The sequence below is a fragment of the Toxorhynchites rutilus genome, chromosome 1, assembly GCF_029784135.1.
Source record: "Toxorhynchites rutilus septentrionalis strain SRP chromosome 1, ASM2978413v1, whole genome shotgun sequence".
Classification (NCBI taxonomy): domain Eukaryota; kingdom Metazoa; phylum Arthropoda; class Insecta; order Diptera; family Culicidae; genus Toxorhynchites; species Toxorhynchites rutilus.
The window spans coordinates 187,197,707-187,211,654 of NC_073744.1; the positions used below are offsets into that span (position 1 = coordinate 187,197,707).

Sequence of the window (13,948 nt, forward strand, 5' to 3'; positions counted from 1 at the left end):
AGAAGTACGGATCGCTCCAGCCAGGCTACGGAACTCTAACCAAAACGAAACATTCAATTAGACCCCCATCAATCGAATTCAAGCTTCAAAGAAATCGGTAGAATTCACTCATACCCGATTAATTCTCATCATAGGCCAGGCTGCTACCTGTCCATAGAGAGCGCCAAAAACACTGGAAAGACTTATTGTCCCACATAAAACGAAAAACGATCGCGATACAATTTACAATGTGCAACATAAAAGACTTTCACAGTATCAAAGCTTCAGTTTGTACTAACATTCGATAACTAGATATCTTTGCATTTTAACACCGTTTTATTAAACATTACATAAATGGTATTGTAACATGCATTTATTCGATTAATCCTGCTATCCTATTATCTTCCATTCGAATTATAGCTTGAAAGCTTTCTATGAGAGGTGTGTGCGTGAAATTGAGCTTTTGTTGCCCCGGGGTCTTTTGATTCTATTGAGCGCTTTGTGTGGAGGGGTCAACAATGACGCCCAGCAATTGCATTTGGCTTTTGACAAAAAAATCTCGGACGCGATCTTCTTCTCGTCGTCCGGTTCATCCCGACTTAGGGCAATAGATAAAAACTCCGTGACGTCCTCACCGGACGTCACCCTCCGTACAAAAGCTAGCTTGAAACGGACTCACCAGCTATTGATTTGAAATTGTTGACTGCTGCTGATGATCAGTTTCCTACGGGCGATATTGTTGTCCCTGCTGCGGATGTTGATGACGGGCTCTCCGAGTCAGCGAATTATCTTCGCGATGAAGTGGCTATTCCTTACTGCCTGCGGGAGAATAGGTAGCTGTGCGATGGAATATTAGCACATAGCACATTTGATCGCCAACGTAAAAAAAAGGTTCAAATCACCTGTGATTCGTAAGCACACACACGCACAACACGTTACTTCCTAATCACTGCCTCTCGTTCTAACATAGACCTAACGAACAAAGATTTTGAAAAGGAACGAGTTTTATGCTGCCTTAAACTTAACTACCTTTTTGGAATTAATCAAACGAGCACGCGCACTTCCACTATTTTCCGCAGTCACGAACAAAGTAAGCGCGCCTAGACATCCTCAGATCAGGGAAAGTGAAATCAAACGTACTTACAGGAAGTACGTCATTTCCCAAAATCTTGTCGGCTATCCTCGGAAATCTGAAGATTGTCATTGGCCGAATCATTCTGATTTCGAAAACCATATTCCAACCTTCACTCTCCCCTTCCATACTTAGCAGCTTCCCTGAACTCTATAACGTGGGAATCTCTCCCAGGCTCTCTCCTGAAGTTAAGATAAAACGCTTTACGTCGTTTGAAGATCGACTCAGCCCATCTGCGTTGTTATCTAACTTAGGGCAAATACATATGAGAGTATGTTTTGCCCTAAAAATATTTTATAGTGCTGACCGCTACATAATGTATTTGTATTTCGAAAAATACTAAAAACACGATTAAGAAAGGTTGTGTGTAACATTTTATGAAATGAAGGTTACAAAAACATTATTCAAAAAAAAATGTTTTTTTCCTGCATTGGGCCATCCTAATCGGTATTAAACATAAGTTAATCGGTATCCTAGCGGCATCATATATAGTTTACTACCTATTCTCATGCATTTGTACATAATTTTATAGAAATTGCTCGAGATGTTTCGGAGGAGTTCGACTACGAACATCACGATATATATATATATATATATATATATATACATATATATATATATATATATATATATATATATATATATATATATATATATATATATATATATATATATATATATATATATATATATATATATATATATATATATATATATATATATATATATATATATATATATATATATATATATATATATATATATATATTGCATCAATGTTTTAAAACTAAAAACTACGAAATCGTCTCTTCGAGTCCTAACATTGATACAATACAGAGAAAAACAGCAAACATATTCCACACATAACACAAAAACACATATTTCATTGCAGAATGCTTCAAAAGAGCGGCATGGGTAAAGGAAATTTGGAAAATCGATTTTTTTCGATGCCAAATGACTTAACAATGCAGGTTTGGTGTCATCTCGAAAAAAAAATTTTTTGGCCGAAAATTGACCTTTTGACACAGAACTTCGAGGCACTCCTAAGTCATGTCCGATTTAGATTCAATTTTGCACAGGTCATTTTTTTGAGCCAATAAACAAAACGTACTTCGTCGGTTCTTTAAATTCGATAATTAATTATTTGCAAAGGATGCAAAGGTCGCAAATTTGAAGCTTTTCCATTCAATTTTTTATTTTTCTTTCTTTCAAAAGTTTATCAGAAACTGAACAAGTTTCATCTAGTAGCTGTAAATAACGCCACACTGATGGAGAATTGTTAGTTGGGAATATCTTCATCGTTACTGCTTTCTTCTGTTTATTTCCAAGAATTTACACCTGATTCATTATCACGTTTGTTTTTATTTGGTTTAAATTCCTTCGACAGAAACGTCAGTTTATTTCCGAAGTCAATGAATGTTGGTGCCGCTAATCTCATTTTTCATTTTGGCCGGGTGAAATTTCCATAGAATGTCAGAACATTAATAGGATTATTATGAAACTTTTCTACCCTGGCTGACAGTAGAAAACGTATGAGCTCTCACTCGGTCATGGGAACCACAATTTCCACTCATACCTCGTGCAAGCTTCGGTAATTTATTTCGAAGCGAAAAACGTATTTTTGATCAATACGGTTCAAAACGGAAACATGCAACTCAATTAAAACGAATCGATCGAATCGATCATCTTTTTTGACAGGTAAACAATGGAATAATTTCTTACACAGCAAATAGAGAATGATTAATATTTGAGTAAATCCATTTTGAGTTGCCACTTACCCAACTCATAAAACTCATCACAGTTTCAGTATATGAAAATTAAAAACATTGCTACCATGCATCGAACCATGCAATCGACCGCGACGGCAAACGAGGGGCTTGGCATGACAACAGGTGGATAAAAACAAAAACTAGAGGAAATGTAGGAGAATGCATATTTCGAGCTTTTCGCGCATTGCACCATGAGGCTCCGTCTCCGTCTCCGGCACCGTCTTTCCGATTCCCGGGAAGCAACCAAAGCTAGTTTCCACCGCCAGTTTTGGAGTTGTAAAACAGCAGCAGCAGCAGACGGTAATGACTTCTTGCACTTTTTTTTCGTGGAAAGTAGCAGCAATAGCAAGTACACCACATGCGGGGGGTGTGTGGATTGGATGAAATTATCAGAAAGATAACTGTTTGGTTGGTTGGTTGGTTGGTTGGCTCATTTATGACTTGACGGGAAGTTGTACTTGTGGCGTATGTGTTCGTGTTTTAATGGTAACTTTTTTCCTAGAAGCGGAAGGTGGACCGCAGCTAATGTGGTTAACTAAATGCAACGATTGCTCCAAATTTTCGGGGGAAAGCACAGGTACTCCAGATTTTTATTTTCATATTAGTTTTTTGATGCAGTTATTATTAATTCGATTCCGATGTATTCAACGTTAGTCTAGTTTATGAAATTGACTCACCCGGTTTCGCCTTTTCGAATAGGCGATTACTTAAAAACAGTTTTTTTCTTCTACTAGAGTTTCAACTTATGCATACATTACCGAGAAAAAAGATAAACACACGTTTTTCTGCGATTAAACTATGCGCTAACGATTACATAGCGATTGCACCGTCGAATTCCAGCGAGAAATCGCCCCATTCACGGTCAATTGAAGCTAGGTTCGCAGCAATCGCGAAACAATCGAGATTTATCGACGACCATTACGGCGATCCTTCTCGTCGGCTGCACTTTCACTCCGCCCCACCCCACCAGCCGGGAACCGTAACGAACCGGCCAATTGTCGTCGTTCATCAATTCGTGCCTAATCGATTGGCCGGACACAAACGAGTCTCGTCCTCCAGACTTTCCAATTCATGGACCATGGGGCTATCGCCGCGAAACAAATTAACGACGGGAAAATGTTTTATTATTTCCGTCCCCGCGGGGGCAAATGACGAATGGCCTCTACCTTTGAGCGAGGTTGGCGATAGTAATTTTTTTAACGAGAGTCACCGCGTCACATCGCATCGGATGACGTTTGACGTATGCGCGCGAACTTGTGAACCCTATTAACCGCGCGCGATGACAGCGCGATCGCCCACCAGCGTTGATTAGAAGATCGATAGAAAGTTCCCTCGAAACTTACCTTCAATGTTTGATATGACTTCCGTTGCCAGGAAAATCTGCGAAGGAAACAAAAAAAAATGACAGTATTAAATTATAGTGCGATAATAGGGTACAAATACCAATACGCCAGCCCCCTATCAAACAACTAATTGTCAATTATTCAATGTGATACCGTATTTCATTGGGTCGGCATGGAGCGGCAAAAAATGGAGGACGGCAGAGATAATAAATGCTTTCCTCTGCTGGTCGGTGTTTACCGGTGCCGTAATCATGAAACTGGATTTGGCATTGCGGTGCGTACAATCTGGGATGGACAAGTGGAACCTCTGCGGTGGAGCGATTGTCGGAGAGTCTCTGCATCCATCCGAAGATTGTTTCGCCGCATGTTTCGTAACACAGGCCGCAATGTAGTTATCAATTCGTTGAACCTTTTTTTTCAACTGCAACCCTGCCGATAATCAAGGGTTGCTCTGCTGTTTATTTTTCCCAAACATGCCCCAACAACTTTTCACAACTGTCACAGATCCCGCAAAACAGCGATCGATGACAGTTCATCACCGCGCCGGGGCTGTGACAGATGAAAAGCTGTTCGGAAAATTCGTTATCGTTATCGTTGGCCGTGTGACGATTCGAAATTGGCAATCATCAACAGAACATGTTCGAATTGGGTTTCGCTCCATTCGGAAAGACACAAGACGGAACGAGCAAAAAAAAAGAAACAACAGTTGTAGTCGAAACTCATAAATATTCAGATTCTTCCCCGTCGATTCCAATCGCTGGTTAATATTACGGCATACAATCATACAATACTTCCTTCCCGCCCCTGGCTACCTGTCGGCTTGTCTGCTGCCCTCGGTTACGTCGATGAGATGTTGGCGGGGAAGGAATGAGGAATCGCCGAATGAAAGTGAAATTTCCTATTTTTCAACTTCTGCTTCTGTGCTTGTTGTAATTCATCACACAGGTCCCGCATCATCGTGCATACCTGCGGTATGGCTACTTCGACGGTCAACTGGGGGTCTTTCACTTTTTTTGCAATGAAAGCCCGGGGTTTTGTTTATTGGGTGTGTATGGGGGATTGTTCGTTTCGTGAGTGGAAGATGGAGACATGGGAATTCCAATGAGAGTGGTTAGTGAATCTTACGAGGTTTCGTGCAAAAGTTTGGTCAGTTACAATAAAGTTGGGTTCTGACCTGCATACCATTCTAATCGAAAGTGATTCTTTAAGATTTGTTCGATATGCTCTACACTTCCATTCCCCAATTCGTAAATATTACAGAAAACTGAAAGCATTCCTATTTTCCTATGCTATTTGTTCTTCCCATTTGTGTGACTACCTATCCATGCTATCAACAACGAGAAAAAAAAAGTAATATATTTTCAATCGCTCGCTCGAAATGAAAATGCAGCGTTCTTTCTACGGACGATGTGGATGGAGAAAAAATTGCAATTCAAACTCCGCCCGTTTTTAATTTATTGAGTACTAGCTAACCCGGCAAACTTCGTCCCGCCCAAAATTTGTTGACCAAACGTACCATTTTGAACGGGATAGTACCGTTTTTCGACCATTTTTCACCGTCTCGCCTTTTTATCGTTTTGTACCGTATTCTGAGTACAAAGGAAAATAATATGTAATAAATAATAGTGTTTTTTTTATCCCATTTTATTTATTAGGCTCATTAGCATTTAGCTGTAACAGAGCCGGGTTTAATCGTGTACATGTACATATGTTTATGTTTCTATGAATTGTGAATTACACAGTAGTTAGTAGTAGCCATTTAGGCGTTAAGTTTTCTGTTCCATTACATTTTGGTAAATTACACAGTAGTAGTCATTTAGGCGTAAGGGTATTCTTTCTGTTCATCCATTGTTCATCAGACCGGACAGCGGAGACAGTTGATATTGATCATTGTTGAGTTATTTATAGAACAGCAGCCCGATGTTTCTTGCAGAGCAGAGCAGTTGTATGGATGAATCGATCTTTGTTCCACCGTGGATCGATTTCCATCGCTGATGATGGTTGCGTGAACGTAGTTATTCTATAACAACACAAAGATGGTCAATTGAGGGCCCTGAGTTTTGAACTCACGATCGATCGCTTGGTAAGCGAACGCGTAAGTGGCTACGAAGACCCCCTAAAAATAATAGTGTTCATTTGTACCACGATTTATTTGAAAAGCCATGCCTCTAACTGTGGTTGTTTCCATCGAAGATTAGTTAGTGACCTTCCAAACATTTTTTGGTCTTCTTGAAAGAAATGTACCTGACACTAAAGTCACTAAAGTTACTGTTGATTTGATTGATTTTATTAAAATTCTTCAACACAATAGGGAAAAAAAATTCCTGACTAGTGAGGTACAAAGGGTTCACAAAAAATTGTGACAAGTCTCCTTGTTCGCTCGGGTTGTTCGAGGCTCTGTCTCCTCTCACGGCAAATAGTGAATATAATAACAAAGGCAAACACACCAGTATTCAAAAAACGAAGCTAGCTAGGATATTAAAAAACAAACATATACATAAAATAAATAAAATCTTAAAGGATTATAAAAAAAAAATTATACCACCATAGTCCATAGTACCATAGTACCATAGTCGGTGTAACCAGACCCGAATATTTCTTGGCGGGTTTGACAGAGTTCCGCCATGCTCGAGGGGCACTTAAGCTTGAACCACCGGACAGAACGTACTCAGAAACACTCGTTCCTTCCCGTTCCAACCGCACAAAAGTCCCCGTTTACGGAGGAAGTTCTGTAGCGAAAATTGTATCGCTTTGCTATCGGTTGAGCAGCAGATAGTGAGGACCTGTGCTTTCCACGAGTCCGGTTCCAACTTCTCGTCTCCTGTACACCAGGCAAGGAGCGGAAATCGGACGAGCAGGTGCACTAGCACACTGAACCCACCCAGAAGAACTGAGATTATACTCCAGTGAAGCAGCGGATCGTGACCGGAATAATGTTCCGGACCGGAACCGTACCACAGCAGAGCAAGGATTCAGCAGCGGGCCCAGACACTATAATACACAAACACCGTGAGTAACGTGTGAAACAAAAAGAGTAGGGAACTAGGGAAATAGGAAGGTTAGGATAAAAAAAATATAATAAATTGCCGTCGTAAACAATAGAGACACGTGTGTTTTCCCTTTTTATAACCTCTTTCGGGTTAACCTAGATAGGCTGTGATTGAGCCGACCCTGAGAGGAACCACAGAGTCCATGCGGGCAGCTAGGGCGTAACAGAGCCTTGTTACAAAATATAGAGGGTTGAGCCCAAGACAAGACCGCATTATTGACGCAGGTTCACGAAATTATTTTATTCAATTCGCATGTTACCACTACGTCTTGAGAGGGGGTAAATGACCGTTGCCGCTGCGTTTGCCTTGAGAACCCATTTTCAATCACTATAATAATTTCATCGGGTGAACATCGAGGTTTCGTGCCGTCCGAGGTTTCGACAATCGGTCAGTGATTGGGAAATAGAGATACTTCAGTCGACATTGCAACATTCCCCGCTCAGAATCCCCTATGCTTAACCCTTTGTGGTCGGAATTAATTTTCTTTCAAAGTGATCGCTTTATCTTTCCACGCTAATAATCTTATGTTTATACCCAGTATCGTTTTCTATTGTTTATAGAATTGATGTATTAGTTCGTGAACATGATCATTCGACATAAAAAATCATTTACAAATGTTGGCTGAGAGCAGACAAACGACCGCAAAGGGTTAACACGTTGGCTGGCTCGTCAGTCACCGTTGACTGACGCCGAATTTTCGATCAGACTGCGTCAGTCACCGGTGACTGACAGTATAACATATGATAATAAAGATAATGCATATAAACATATGAGCTTAAGCATTTCTTTTTGAACAAAAATACCTTCTACTGCAATAAGAAACGTTGGCCCAAATACGTTTAAAAATTTCCATGGAGCCGCTATAAAATCGTGGCACTCAACGAGTAAAAGTAATTCTAACGTGGTTGATTCGTGAAATCCCCACAGGAAGCGCATTTTGACGTAGGACTACGTCTAACCGGAAGATATAGGGGGTGAAATGGAAATCTAGGCACTGAACAAGTAGGAAAAAATGCAAGATTTGGAACGATTATAACTCGAGCATTTCTCAATAGATCGCAAAGGTTTTTGCATCAATTGATAGGAAATATATCTACGCATCTATCATTACGAATAACATTTCACTTTTCTTGAGATAAATAATTGAATAATTGTGAAATATCAAGCATTGTCCAAATGCACTATGTGCCCATTTTTGATTGGTCCATTTTGTGCTCCTCAAATCGTACCGACCAAAACGGGCAACCAGAGTAGCAGCGAAATAGAATGAAGCACGATTGGAAAGGAAAAAGAAAAAACGAAAGATTGGTCGCAGTCTCACACATGCGTAATTCTCGAGCCAGCCAGTCAGCTTAAAAATCCCCGCTCCGCTGCCGTAACGATCATTCTCATCGAAACCGTACACCACATCGTTTCGCATCACATCAGATCAACAAACCAACACAAGCAGCCATGGTTGGACATGGCAAAGGAGGAAAAGTGAAGGGAAAGGCAAAATCCCGCTCGAACCGTGTTGATCTGAAGTTCCCCGCAAGGGTAGCTAGGCCGAGCGCGTTAGTACCAGTCTGGTGCACTTAGCCGGCGTTATATAGTTTCGGCCGCCGAAGTGATCGAGTTGGCTGGCAAAGCTGCTCGCCACGATAAGAAAAACCGCATTCAGAACAACAACGACAAGCCAACAACGAGTGGCGAGTGGCAAACGCAATCGCAAAACGGCGTCAGGTAGCAGAAGAAAAAAGTTTATTCTTTATACAAAATGCTTTGGTGGCAAATCCAGAACAAGGCGGCATCGAGGGCGTTCGAAATGGTTTTTTTTCAAAACCACGAGTACTAAGTTTACTGAATTGGAACCATTCCATGAAACAAGGCGCTTTTCAGGGCCATTAAACCTTCCAAAAAAGAGTTTAGGAAATACAGTTCAATGCTTTCTAAAACAATATCCAAAATAATAATAAAACACAAATTGATTTTTTCATAATTTGTTTGCCAGGATATGATGAGTATGTGAATTTGGCAGTTGTTCTGAGCTTATTGATTTTCACAAATTCTTAAATTGCTTCTAGATTGAAAGTACAGTAATTTACACTTATCTTGATATTTAGCTAATTGGACGGACCTGTAATGCGACATATTTAGTTGGACATTTTTGTAAACATAGAGTTCGGGGTCCAAATTATGACCCCACATTGAAAGTCGACACTGTACCACTGTCATCACAAATGTTCAATTACAGGTTAAAATTACCTCCAATCCGACACTGAGTGGTGGTAATGCGACGTGCCATTGAATGTAATTTACTGTAAAATATGTCACAAGCTGGATGGGAAGAAATTTTCCAACTGTGAAAGCTGTGGCGAGTGGCAAATGCAATCGCTAAACAGAAAGGTTTAGCCGAACAAGATGGGGATATCGAGTGATAACAAAACAATAAACTCTTTAGATTGAAGATAATTTTGTGACCCTGAAAAGGACCCTTTTTAGCCTGCATGTGAATCCAACGAGCGAACAAATCGTAATGAATGTATTTTTTTGCCATCGCTCCCTTTTAACGCTCATTCGTTCGTCTCGTTGGACTCGCCCCTCTGGCTGAGTCTGCCGATTTGTCTCTATCCTGTGAGTGTGTACCGCTAGAGTATAAAACACGCGGACCCCAAAAAAATATCTTATTTTCTTTCAAACCGTAAACCCGTGTGGTTGTACGGCATCGGCATCGTGGACGTAACAAAGGAGGACAAGTTAAGGGAAAGGCAAAGTCTCACTCGAACCGTGCAGGTCTCCAGTTCCCTGTTGGTCGCATTCACTGATTGCTCCGCAAGGGTAACTAGGCCGAACGGATTGGTCCCGGAGCACCAGTATACCTAACAGCGATTATAGAGTTTCGGCCGTCGGAGTGCTCGAGTTGGCTTGCAAAGCTTCTCACGACAATCAGAAAACCCGCATCAAGAACAGAGCAGCTTCGGTTCGGCGCTCATCAAGGCAACAATTAGTTTCAGTGAGTGGCAAAGTGTTTCTCCGGCACGTTAAATGTAATTTACTGAACAACATGTCACAAGCTGGATGGGAAGAAATTTTCCAACTGTGAAAGCTGTGGCGAGTGGCAAACGCAATAGCTAAACAGGAAGGTTTAACCGAACAAGATAGGAATATCGAGTAATAACAAAAACACAACACCAAAGGTTCTTTTCAGAACCATCAACATGTTCATAAAGAGTAAACAGTAAACTAATCCATTTTTCAGGTAGATAGGTAGGTATTCACGTAGGAGAAGAAAATAAAACAATATATTTAAAATATATATTTAACAAAAGCTGTCCCCTTTGTATAGTCCTACGGCACTCCGGTTATGTCCCCGACATTACCCACCCGTCTTTTTTTTTATTTTTTTCTCTCTATTATAGTGATTTTCAACACATTTTGGCTGGTTCGTCACTTTTACTTCCGTTTTTGGCAGAATGTCGCGAGTGAGAATTGAACTCGTGATCTCTGCGTGAGAGGTATGGATGTAACCACTACACCAGATCGCCTTCAGGAAGCGCAATTGGACGCCCTGAAAATGTGGAACGAATAAGAGTTTTGACGTAGAACTACGTCTTTCATTAAGGGTGTCAAATCAGAAAACAGGTCACATTTTTATGAAATAAAGTTAACGTTAATAACTATTTTTGCCGCGAACGGATTTTGGCGATTTACATACTAAACGAATCGGAAATTCCGTAAGATTTGTTTAATATGCCATACATTAGAATCCCCTGGTTAGTAAATGCTTAAAATTCATGAAATCTTAAGTGTTTCTATTTTCCCATACATTTGTTCTGTCCATTTGAGTGCTTTCCCGAACAGAGCTATCAATAACGATCAACTTATCGACGACCAACGGAGGGGAAATCGTAGGATTTAAAGTCTCCGTGAACAAAGGAAAAGAAGAAGAATGAAGGGGAATATTTGCCTAGAGTATAAACAGTGGATCTCGCTGAGGCAAACTTTCATTCGGCATCGGACTGTTGAGTAATCCAGTTCACTTTGCTTTCGCTGCGCTTCGATCTAAGATTGGACCCCACCAGTGTTAATCCAACCTGGAAATCGTCGTTTGATTTTACTGTTCGTTTTTCGCGTTATTCGTATCGTGTGTTCTTCTTTCCGCGTCATAAATTGGACGCTTCGCGTAGTGTGCGATAAGCAAGAAGAAGAGGAAGGCAGGCTCGAGCCCTGCAAAAAACGAACGCATTGCCAGGGGCAATAAAATTTCGAGGTAAGCGTCATCTAATGATGCACGCGGTGTTGGTGCAGTGAAAAGCTCTCGCACTGAACCGAGCCTTCGCGAATGTGACACCGCACCGAAAAACAGCGAAGTAAGCGATTTCGGCGTGTCGGTCGAAAATGTAAACGCCCAGGCTCCCCCCGCTGGTGGTGAAGGCGGTCGCTCTTGACAAACTCATCAGCGAATTCGCATCGATGGGTGTTACAACAGAGTACAAGCTGTGTGGCATAATTCAGTCATTTTCCAAGCAGTTAACATTGTTTGTTTTCCGTCATCATAAGGGCTTCGTTGGTGCTTTTGAGAATGCATCAATGCATTAAATTGACGTTATGGCGAAGCAGCCGCTAAGGTTGTGCACCAAAAAATTATTTGGGAATACCAAGCATCTTGAATGTCTTACTGGAATGTTATAAGGTTATTTGGGTTCGCGTGCCAGTCGCAAAACTGCCTTCAACTTGGATTGCATTTGCGCTAATATTGATCATAATGAAGCATTGCTACTGTTTTCGATGTTGTTGATATTAACAAAAAGAGTTTATTTCGCTTGTTTAGTCACCAAGAAAGTAAATGTTCTGGAGTTTTGTATGTGATTAGGTTTTGCTTGCCAGTAGCAAAGCTTCCTCCACTAAGGGTGACAGCTGCGCTTCTCTCGAGCATGAGAAAGTAATGCAACTCCGAGGCCAGTAATATTAACAGAAGCGTTTCTTTTGAGAATAGCGCAAAATGATGAGAAATGTTTATACTGCTAGTAGTTTCAAGCTACCAATGTATGGCTCTGTATGCATGCTATGGTGAACGCTTGTTTGGCGCTTGGTTTACGCTTAGTTTGTAAGAACGATATCTAGAGGTGCGATTCCTTTGAGGCAATACTAAATAACATGTAGCATGATATTTGATACTTGCAAGTGTTGTCATTGTTGTTGTTTACATGCGGTGCCAAAGATTTATTGATGTAGTTATGAGATATGGAATAATGGTGCTGGTGCAACATGTATATAATCGACTGTAACCGAGTCTATGTCAATTTTGAAAAAGGCCTCCGGAATAGCCTTCGAGGTAAATTTTCAATGCATTGACATGAAATAAATTGCGACATACAATTGTTTTGCGAGGGCAAGAATGAATCATCAATCAATTATCCTCAACCGATTCTACAATGAAAAAATCATTTCAGAGATTATTCTACTAAGCAGTTGTTTCTAATATTTCACAGCATCATAGAATAATATCCGAAGGTATAAACAAGCGACTTATATAAAATAACAGCGTAGTTCTACGTCAACAATGCGGTCGTATCTTGGATACAACCTCCTATAATTTTTTTTTTCATCGAGGCGTTCTATTCGCAGATATGTTGCTGCTCCGTCTTGGTTTAAATTTCCATCTTTACAAAATCGTATTAACTCAATAATTAAACAGACGTGATTATGCCAATCGCAAAAGGCATTAGTATTATGAGAGCCTGACGTTTAAAAAGTTTTAAGCGGGTGGGTACGAACGAAAACTGCTTTTGCATTTCGAGCAATCGATATACGCATAACTTTTTTCGCAGTGACAGATGAAACTTATATTTTAGATCTACACCTCGGTTCCTCGGTATAAACATCATTACATTGAAGTAAATTCCTGGATGACCAGATATAACAAAGTAGCATTAGTTAAAGAAGCTTTCTGCTCACATAGATTACAGGAATTTTAATTAATGAGATGAAAAGGTGGAACAAATACCATTCGCAAATCGTTGTGCGCAAATATTTTCAGAAATGGAAAACAAATTTCCAGAATATAAATAATTCGTGAAGTTTACTGACTTACTTACTATAAATTCACGGCTTAATGTTTAAACATTAAGCCGTGAATTTATAAACGTTTTGAATGTCACATTCCAGATCGTAGTTCTATTTGACAATTTTAATCTGGGATGTCACAAATCGCAGCGCCATTCGTGCCGGATGGCAAGAAGGTATTTTCCAGTGCTGAGAGCTGTGTTCTTCGGTGGAAAACAGAATGTGAAAATTTGTTCCGCAGGGGTCGCTGTCGTCACTACGCACAAAATTAATTTTTTGCACATGTTTCGACATCTCGATTTATTGCATTAAATGAGCCCAAAAATAACACAAAATGCGCTACTCCCCCATATCGGTATATTTTTTGTATAATATATATGCTAAAGCAATATGAGCGAGCGAAACAAGAGACACATTGCAAATAAGCAAGCATTAAAGCTTTTCGCATTGTTTGCCATATACACGGCGCAGACCGAAAAGGATATAGGTTCAAGTTTATGCTATCCTTGTTACTCTTAGAAAACACTTTCCAACTTCATTGTATAATGAGTTGTAATATTATCACGTATTTATGGAACAGTACCAGTGTCTATGTGGATAGCGTGCTCTTGTAAAACAGCCTTGCATTCT

General features: G+C 40.2%; 1 protein-coding gene across 2 annotated transcripts in view; it reads right to left on the reverse strand.

Moving 5' to 3' along the window:
* The window catches only part of LOC129770110 (uncharacterized), a 161,800-nt gene that overhangs the window by 105,074 nt on the left and 42,778 nt on the right, over positions 1-13,948 (reverse strand). For both annotated transcript variants that reach the window (XM_055772757.1, XM_055772749.1), the window contains exon 2: positions 4,224-4,260. The gene's annotated coding sequence lies outside the window, so the exon portion shown is untranslated. The remainder of the gene's footprint in view (positions 1-4,223; positions 4,261-13,948) is intronic.